The sequence below is a fragment of the Salvelinus namaycush genome, chromosome 5 (genome assembly GCF_016432855.1).
Source record: "Salvelinus namaycush isolate Seneca chromosome 5, SaNama_1.0, whole genome shotgun sequence".
Lineage (NCBI taxonomy): Eukaryota > Metazoa > Chordata > Actinopteri > Salmoniformes > Salmonidae > Salvelinus > Salvelinus namaycush.
The window spans coordinates 37,819,494-37,827,669 of NC_052311.1; positions in this window are offsets into that span (position 1 = coordinate 37,819,494).

Sequence of the window (8,176 nt, forward strand, 5' to 3'; positions counted from 1 at the left end):
GTTATTCTAGTTGCTTTGGTGAGAGTTGTGATGGTGGCTGCAATGGTAAACTATGATTTATACCTGAAATATGCAAATTTTTCTAACAAAACATATGCTATACAATAAATATGTTATCAGACTGTCATCTGATGAAGTTGTTTCTTGGTTAGTGGCTATTTATATCTTTATTTGGTCGAAATTGTGATAGCTACCTATGCGGTGAAAAAATGGTGGAAAAAAAAGTTGTGTCTTTTGCTATCGTGGTTAGCTAATAGATTTACATATTGTGTCTTCACTGTAAAACATTTAAAAAATCACAAATGATGGCTGGATTCACAAGATGTGTATCTTTCATCTGGTGTCTTGGACTTGTGATTTAATGATATTTAGATGCTAGTATTTACTTGTGACGCTATGCTAGGCTATGCTAGTCAGCTTTTTTACTGATGGGGGTGCTCCCGGATCCGGGATTGTGTGCAAGTAGAAGTTAATGTGAGAGAATTGTATTCCCTTTAAAGTTTAACTAAGTCATTGGCCCGCCCCCATGAGCACAGACATGATCTGGCTCATGGGACAGTCCTTTTCTACTGTTCCGAATAAAATCCCCACCTGAAGAAATCCTCTTTAGACCACGCGTACCTCGGTCAGCTGAGGGGGCGAAGGTTGAGTAGAGACAACAAAAACCTCATTATAAGCTAAGGTTGTAATGGTTTTTGAATTCCTAACCATATCACGTGGAGCATTGGCTACACGGGTGGATATGGTTAAACTCAGACTATCGATCCCGACAGAATAAGAGCAAGCTGCAGCTAGAAATTATGTCAACCTGACATGCGAAGACCGACAACCGCCAAAACATCTATTCTATAAGAACAGTTCTGAATGGTACTCTGAAGTATCCATTCTAACCACGAAAGACTCCAGGGAAGCAGAGAGACGCTTGGATGAACTTTCCAACAGAAAGACGGAAGATTCCAACAGAGATCACGATGACACACTGAGCGTAAATATATATTGATTGCAATTATTCCCGAATGAGTGAGCGTTCATGTGCAAAGGATTAGCATTTCAATTAATATAATTATCAACTGTGTAGTGACTCAATTTTATCTTTCCCGCCCTTCTCAGTCCACACCCACTTCCCTTTGTCCGCCAAGCCGTCATATCGGCTTAGCCCACTAGGGAACATCCCCTATCATTTCCTTATAACCATATCTACTGTTTGTTTGTTTATGCATTTCTGTGATTATTTAGTTAGATAGTAAATAAATGATTAAGACAATTGATGATTCATAGTAAAGGCTGGGTTCGTGCAGATAACCAACAATTTACGACATTTGGAATGAGACTAACGTGAGGTAAATAATAATTCATTAATTAGAAGACTAATTGATCAGACATTAAAATATCTGAAGAGTTATATTAGGAAAATTATAACTTTGTAATCTGAAGATTTTCCTTGGTGCCCCGACTTCCTAGTTAATTACATATTCATGATTAGTTTAATCACGTAATAATAATTACAGAGAATTCATTTGATAAAATAACAGTCTTCACTTTAATGATGCCAAAGACACAATACATCTGCAAGGGAAAGTAATTTGTGCTTTGGGCTTTACATTATGTTTAGTTAAAAAACATATCCACAAGAGTAATGAATGTGTCTGAGAGCTTAATTTAGGCAATGATGAATACAATTGGGAAGATTTCAACACGTATTCCCTGGACATGATTATTTGTTTGTGAACAGCACTGTTGCTGTGTGTGTTGACACTGTACTGTTAAACAAAACATGAATTACGCAAACTCAACAAAAATACATCTGGTTATTGGGCATAGACAGGCTCTATTTACTCTCCGTCTCTCTCCCACACACACACCCTCTTACGCTCTCTTTCACCCCCACTTCTCTCTCACACATACAGTGCACTGAGGCATAAACAATACACTGTCACAAAGCTCTTCAAATCACACACTACCACTGTGTGGCCTTGCTTGGGGACTAGCCCAGCTCTGCCCAGTCTTGCTTCTGGAGTCTATTTCAATATTAATACACACAAACTGACACACGCACGCACGCACACACACACACACACACACACACACACACACACACACACACACACACACACACACACACACACACACACACACACACACACACACACACACACACACACACACACACACACACACACACTGCCAGGAGAACAACCTCTCCTTCAATGTAAGCAAGACAAAGGAGCTGATCGTGGACAATAGGAAAAGGAGGGCCGAACAGGCCCCCATTAACATCAACAGAGCTGAAGAGTAGCGGGTCGAGAGTTAAGTTCCTTGGTGTCCACATCACAAACAAACTATCATGGTCCAAACATACCAAGACAGTCGTAAAGAGGGCACGACAAAAACTTTTCCCCCTCAGGAGACTGAAAAGATTTGGCATGGGTATCCAGTTCCTCAAAAAGTTCTACAGCTGCACCATCGAGAGCATCCTGACCGGTTGCATAACCGCCTGGTATGGCAACTGCTCGGCATCTGACAGTAAGGCGCTACAGAAGGTAGTGCGTACGGCCCAGTACATCACTGGGGCCAAGCTTCCTGACATCCAGGACCTATATACAGTTGAAGTCAGAAGTTTACATACAATTAGGTTAGAGTCATTAAAACTAGTTTTTCCACCACTCCACAAATTTCTTGTTACAAACTACAGTTTTGGCATGTCAGTTAGGACATCTACTTTGTGCATGACAAGTCATTTTTCCAACACTTGTTTACAGACAAATTATTTCACTTATGATTCACTGTATCACAATTCCAGTGGGTCAGAAGTTTACATCCACTAAATTGACTGTCCATTTAAACAGCTTGGAAAATTCCAGAAAATTATGTCATGGCTTTAGAAGCTTCTGTTAGACTAATTGACATCATTTGAGTCATTTGGAGGTGTACCTGTGGATGTATTTCAAGGCCTACCTTCAAACTCAGTGCCTCTATGCTTGACATCATGGGAAAATCAAAAGAAAATCAGCCAAGACCACAAGTCTGGTTCATCCTTGGGAGCAATTTCTAAATGCCTGAAGGTACCACGTTCATCTGTAAAAAATAATAGTACTGGGACCACGCAGCCGTCATACCGCTCAAGAAGGAGACGCGTCTCCTAGAGATGAACATACTTTGGTGCGAAAAGTGCAAATCAATCCCAGAACAACAGCAAAGGACCTTGTGAAGATGCTGGAGGAAACAGGCACAAAAGTGTCTATATCCACAGTAAAACAAGTCAGGTTTCGACATAACCTGAAAGGCCACTCAGCAAGGAAGAAGCCACTGCTCCAAAACCGTCATTAAAAAGCCGGACTAAGGTTTGCAACTGCACATGGGGACGAAAATTGCACTTTTTGGAGAAATGTCCTCTGGTCTGATGAAACAAAAATAAAACTGTTTGGCCATAATGACCATCGTTATGTTCGGAGGAAAAAGGGGGAGGCTTGCAAGCCGAAGAACACCATCCCAACCGTGAAGCACGGGGGTGGCAGCATCATGTTGTGGGGGTGCTTTGCTGCAGGAGGGACTGGTGCACTTCACAAAATAGATTGCATCATGAGGGAGGAAAATTATGTGGATTTATTGAACATCTCAAGACCTCTGTCACGCCCTGACCTTAGAGATCCTTTTATGTCTCTATTTTGATTTGGTCAGGGCGTGAGTTGGGGTGGGCATTCTATGTTTTGTGTTTCTATGATTTTCTATTTCTATGTTTTGGTATGGTTCTCAATCAGGGACAGCTGTCTATCGTTGTCTCTGATTTGGAACCATACTTAGGTAGCCTTTTTTCCCACCTGTCTTTGTGGGAAGTTGACTTTGTTTAGGGCACATAGCCTTTGAGCTTCACGGTTTGTTTTTGTAGTGTTTATTGTTTTGTTCGGCGTAATTTTGATTTAATAAAAGAACGCTCACCACGCTGCACCTTGATCCTCTCCTTTCAACAGCCGTGACAACCTCAGTCAGGAAGTTGAAGCTTGGTCGCAAATGGGTCTTCCAAATGGACAATGACCCCAAGCATACTTCCACAGTTGTGGCAAAATGGCTTAAGGGTAACAAAGTCAAGGTATTGGAGTGGCCATCACAAAGTCCTGACCTCAATCCCATAGAAAATGTGTGGGCAGAACTGAAAAAGCATGTGCGAGCAAGGGGGCCTACAAACCTGACTCAGTTACACCAGCTCTGTCAGGAGGAATGGGCCAGTTAAACAATTTAAAGGCAATGCTACCAAATACTAATTGAGTGTATGGAAACTTCTGACCTACTTGGAATGTGATGAAAGAAATACAATCTGAAATAAATCATTCTCTCTGCTATTATTCTGACATTTCACATTCTTAAAATAAAGTGGTGATCCTAACTGACCTAAAACAGGGAATTTTTACTAGGATTAAATGTCAGGAATTGTAAAAAACAGAGTTTAAATGTAGTTGGCTAAGGTGTATGTAAACCTCCGACTTCAACTGTAGATGCTTCTCGTGTTAGAAGACGGTCTGTGTAATCAGTAGTTTGTAAAGAGGAGTGTCTCTGTAAGCAGCTGTAGTTTGTAAACTAATAAACATGGCTATAATAATATAACCTCTGGGAGAACATGTAAATGACAGTTGACAGTGACTCTCCTGCTCTCTCTCGCTATTTGTTGTGTGTGTGTATAAATATTGATGGTGGCGACATCCCTGTCCTGTCAGAAGCGTGTGTGGAATTCCCTGGTAGGAGGAGTAGCAGGCATGAGGTCCGTGTTTAACACACATAAACACACAGGGGCCAATGACAGCCCATGGTGCACACTGCACTCTGACTTCCGCCAGGCTCTTTGTCATATAACTGTAATTTAGCCTCCAAGCCCAATAACTCATATCTCTAATTCATCTATGGCACTAGATAATATACTACACAACCAATATCTCCAGCTGGTAACTCTCTCTCACTACTCTGGTTCTTACCCATATCACTGTGCATCACTTCCAGACATTTAAAGATATGTCACTCCTTAATAACACTCTTTTCACCCATCTTAACATGCTCAAGCCTTAGCTATGGTCCTTCTGTCTTTTCATTGTCAATAACTCAGTCGTTATGCAAGCAGGGCTAGGGAAAATTGTAATTTGGGATATTGGTAGGTCTATCACGGATCTCTGCTGTCCTCATGTATTGGATGAGTGAACCCAATGACTCTTCTCCCTGACACATTCCTCTCAAACTGTCATGATCTTACAGGTCAATTATTTACACCATTAGCTTTAAGGCAAAGACGGTGTGTCGATCAATGGTTTAATCCGTGGGCTATGTTTACCTGCGTTCTCTCGCTTGCTCTCTCTGCGACAGACAGCAGCTCAGGACAGTGTATTTATGGAGCCGGCTGGATGAATCAGAGTGGAGTAAATAACACATTTGGAACGAGGAGGCGTCAGCTCCACGCAGGGGACTGAGCTGTACCCGCGGCCTCCAACATTGGCTTATTAGACGTGCGTTTTTTCCTATCGGCCCGCTGCTGCACTGCTCTTCCCTCCTCCTCTTCTCCCTCGTTTTCTACTGTACCTCTCTCCATTCTGTTCTGCCAGCAACCTGCTGTTTCTACATATGTGTGGAGCACCAAGTCTATTGAGGTTTGCTTAGTGAGGGGATGCCACAGGCTGAAGCTGTGAAGTACCTGTCGTTGTGATGTCATTTGAGGATGTGAATGGGGTTAAGACACAAGTGAGGAATGGAATCGGAGCTGGTATGAGCTTGTAGGTTTAAAGACATTCCATTTGGAATTGGGGTATTGGACATGCTCAAGTTTATACTACTTGTGGCAGACCAGGGGGTTTGGTCAAAACTTTGACACAGATCAGACACGGACAAAGTAGGATTAGCTCTGTTTATTTGAATAACAAACCAAAAGAAAAAGTCTCCCCCATGAGACCCTCTCCGGGATACCGTCTTTTGGGCTCAGGGTCTTGCTGTATCCTGTGGGGAACAAAAACTGAGCTCCCTCCTTTTATCTCCTGAATCGTCCCCAACTATACAAGAGTAACATTTCTTCCCCCAGTCCCTTCTCCCGTGTGCTGCCCTTCTGGCATCAGCCCTTGATTACTCACCAACCACAATCAGCCCCAATTAGTCCTGGCCGGAGAGCCCGTCGAGACCTGGCACGTCCAGCAGAGGGAGCCATCGCCTCGTGATGTGGACTCCGTCTGTCACCAGGCCTCGACGAGTCTCCCCCTTGTGGCTGACCTGCTGTACACCACATACTGTATTCATCAATAATGATTGTGCTTAGGTAGGAATCTAAGACTAATACTACCTAGTCACACTTCAGCGTCAGTCCAAGTCTGTGTGGTATGATGCCAGTACTACCACAGAGGACTATGTGAGCCATACCACCAGTCCTACTCATACACACCCATCCACTTGTCACAACGGGCCTGTCTGGTGCCCAGTCAAACCCGTCTGGGACTGGGGGACGTGACTGACTCTGACAGGGGGACCCATCACTGTGAGGGCACGCTGTGGCCCCGAACCTGACATTTGATTGACAGGCTGGAAACGCTTGAAGACGGTGTGAGCGCTGTAAAAGGCAGTAAAAGACAATGCCACACCAGAGGGGTGTATGTGATCACCATGCTTTATTTATGGATCTCTCAACCTCGGTGGAGTTTTGCTTTAAGGCTTCTTTACTGCTGAAGATCCATCCCTGCCAATGTGACTTGGTTGTGATTCATCACGTCTTATTTTTCATGCTGAGAGAATGGCCCGACCGACCATTCACTCTACATTTACAAAGAAAAAGGGAAAAGTCTCATGATTTGTATTGTTGCCCAGGTGAGCAAGTAAACGGTGCATCTTGCTCTCGAAAGGAACAACGTCACCTGTATTATTGGTTGTGAAAAAATGACCTCACCTCATGGTCCCATTCTCATTTGAATCCTTTTCCCTTGGACTTTTATTCATGTTTATAGGCAGTGCCATCCCTAGAATAACCTGGATAACTGAAGTACATTCTTCCCCTCATGGTCTACCTGTATCTTGCTAGCTAATTAGCCTTTAGAGATGACTCGTCTCTTATTTACCCAGTTAGGAGTCTGGTATTAGACTATTATTACCTTTCCAGACTCCTATTTGGCTGTCTCAGAAGACTGACGTGGACTCTATTTTGTGGGGAGCGGTGGGGAGTGGTGACTCTGGGAGCAGGGGGGCGGGTTTGTTTACCCCTCTATCACAGGCAGGGTTTATGTAATTGCAGGGGCTCCTAATTTACCCAATTAGCAGTCTGGTATTAGACTATTATTACCTTTCCAGACTCCTATTTGGCTGTCCCAGAAGACTGACGTGGACTCTATTTTGTGGGGAGCGGTGGGGAGTGGTGACTCTGGGAGCAGGGGGGCAGGTTTGTTTACCCCTCTATCACAGGCAGGGTTTATGTAATTGCAGGGGCCTGATCCCCCTGTTTTGAGAATGACACAAATATTAATTTCCACAAAGTTTTCTGCTTCAGTGTCTTTAGATTTTTTTGTCAGATGTTACTATGGAATACTGAAGTATAATTACAAGCATTTCGTAAGGGTCAAAGGCTTTTATTGACAATTACATGAAGTTGATGCAAAGAGTCAATATTTGCAGTGTTGACCCTTCTTTTTCAAGACCTCTGCAATCTGCCCTGGCATGCTGTCAATTAACTTCTGGGCCACATCCTGACTGATGGCAGCCCATTCTTGCATAATCAATGCTTGGACTTTGTCAGAATTTATGGGTTTTTGTTTGTCCACCCGCCTCTTGAGGATTGACCACAAGTTCTCAATGGGATTAAGGTCTGGGGAGTTTCCTGGCCATGGACCCAAATATCGATGTTTTGTTCCCCGAGCCACTTAGTTATCACATTTGCCTTATGGCAAGGTGCTTCATCATGCTGGAAAAGGCATTGTTCGTCACCAAACTGTTCCTGGATGGTTGGGAGAAGTTGCTCTCGGAGGATGTGTTGGTACCATTCTTTATTCCTGGCTGTGTTCTTAGACAAAATTGTGAGTGATCCCACTCCCTTGGCTGAGAAGCAACCCCACACATGAATGGTCTCAGGATGCTTTACTGTTGGCATGACCCAGGACTGATGGTAGCGCTCACCCTGTCTTCTCCGGACAAGATTTTTTCCGGATGCCCTAAACAATCGGAAAGGGGA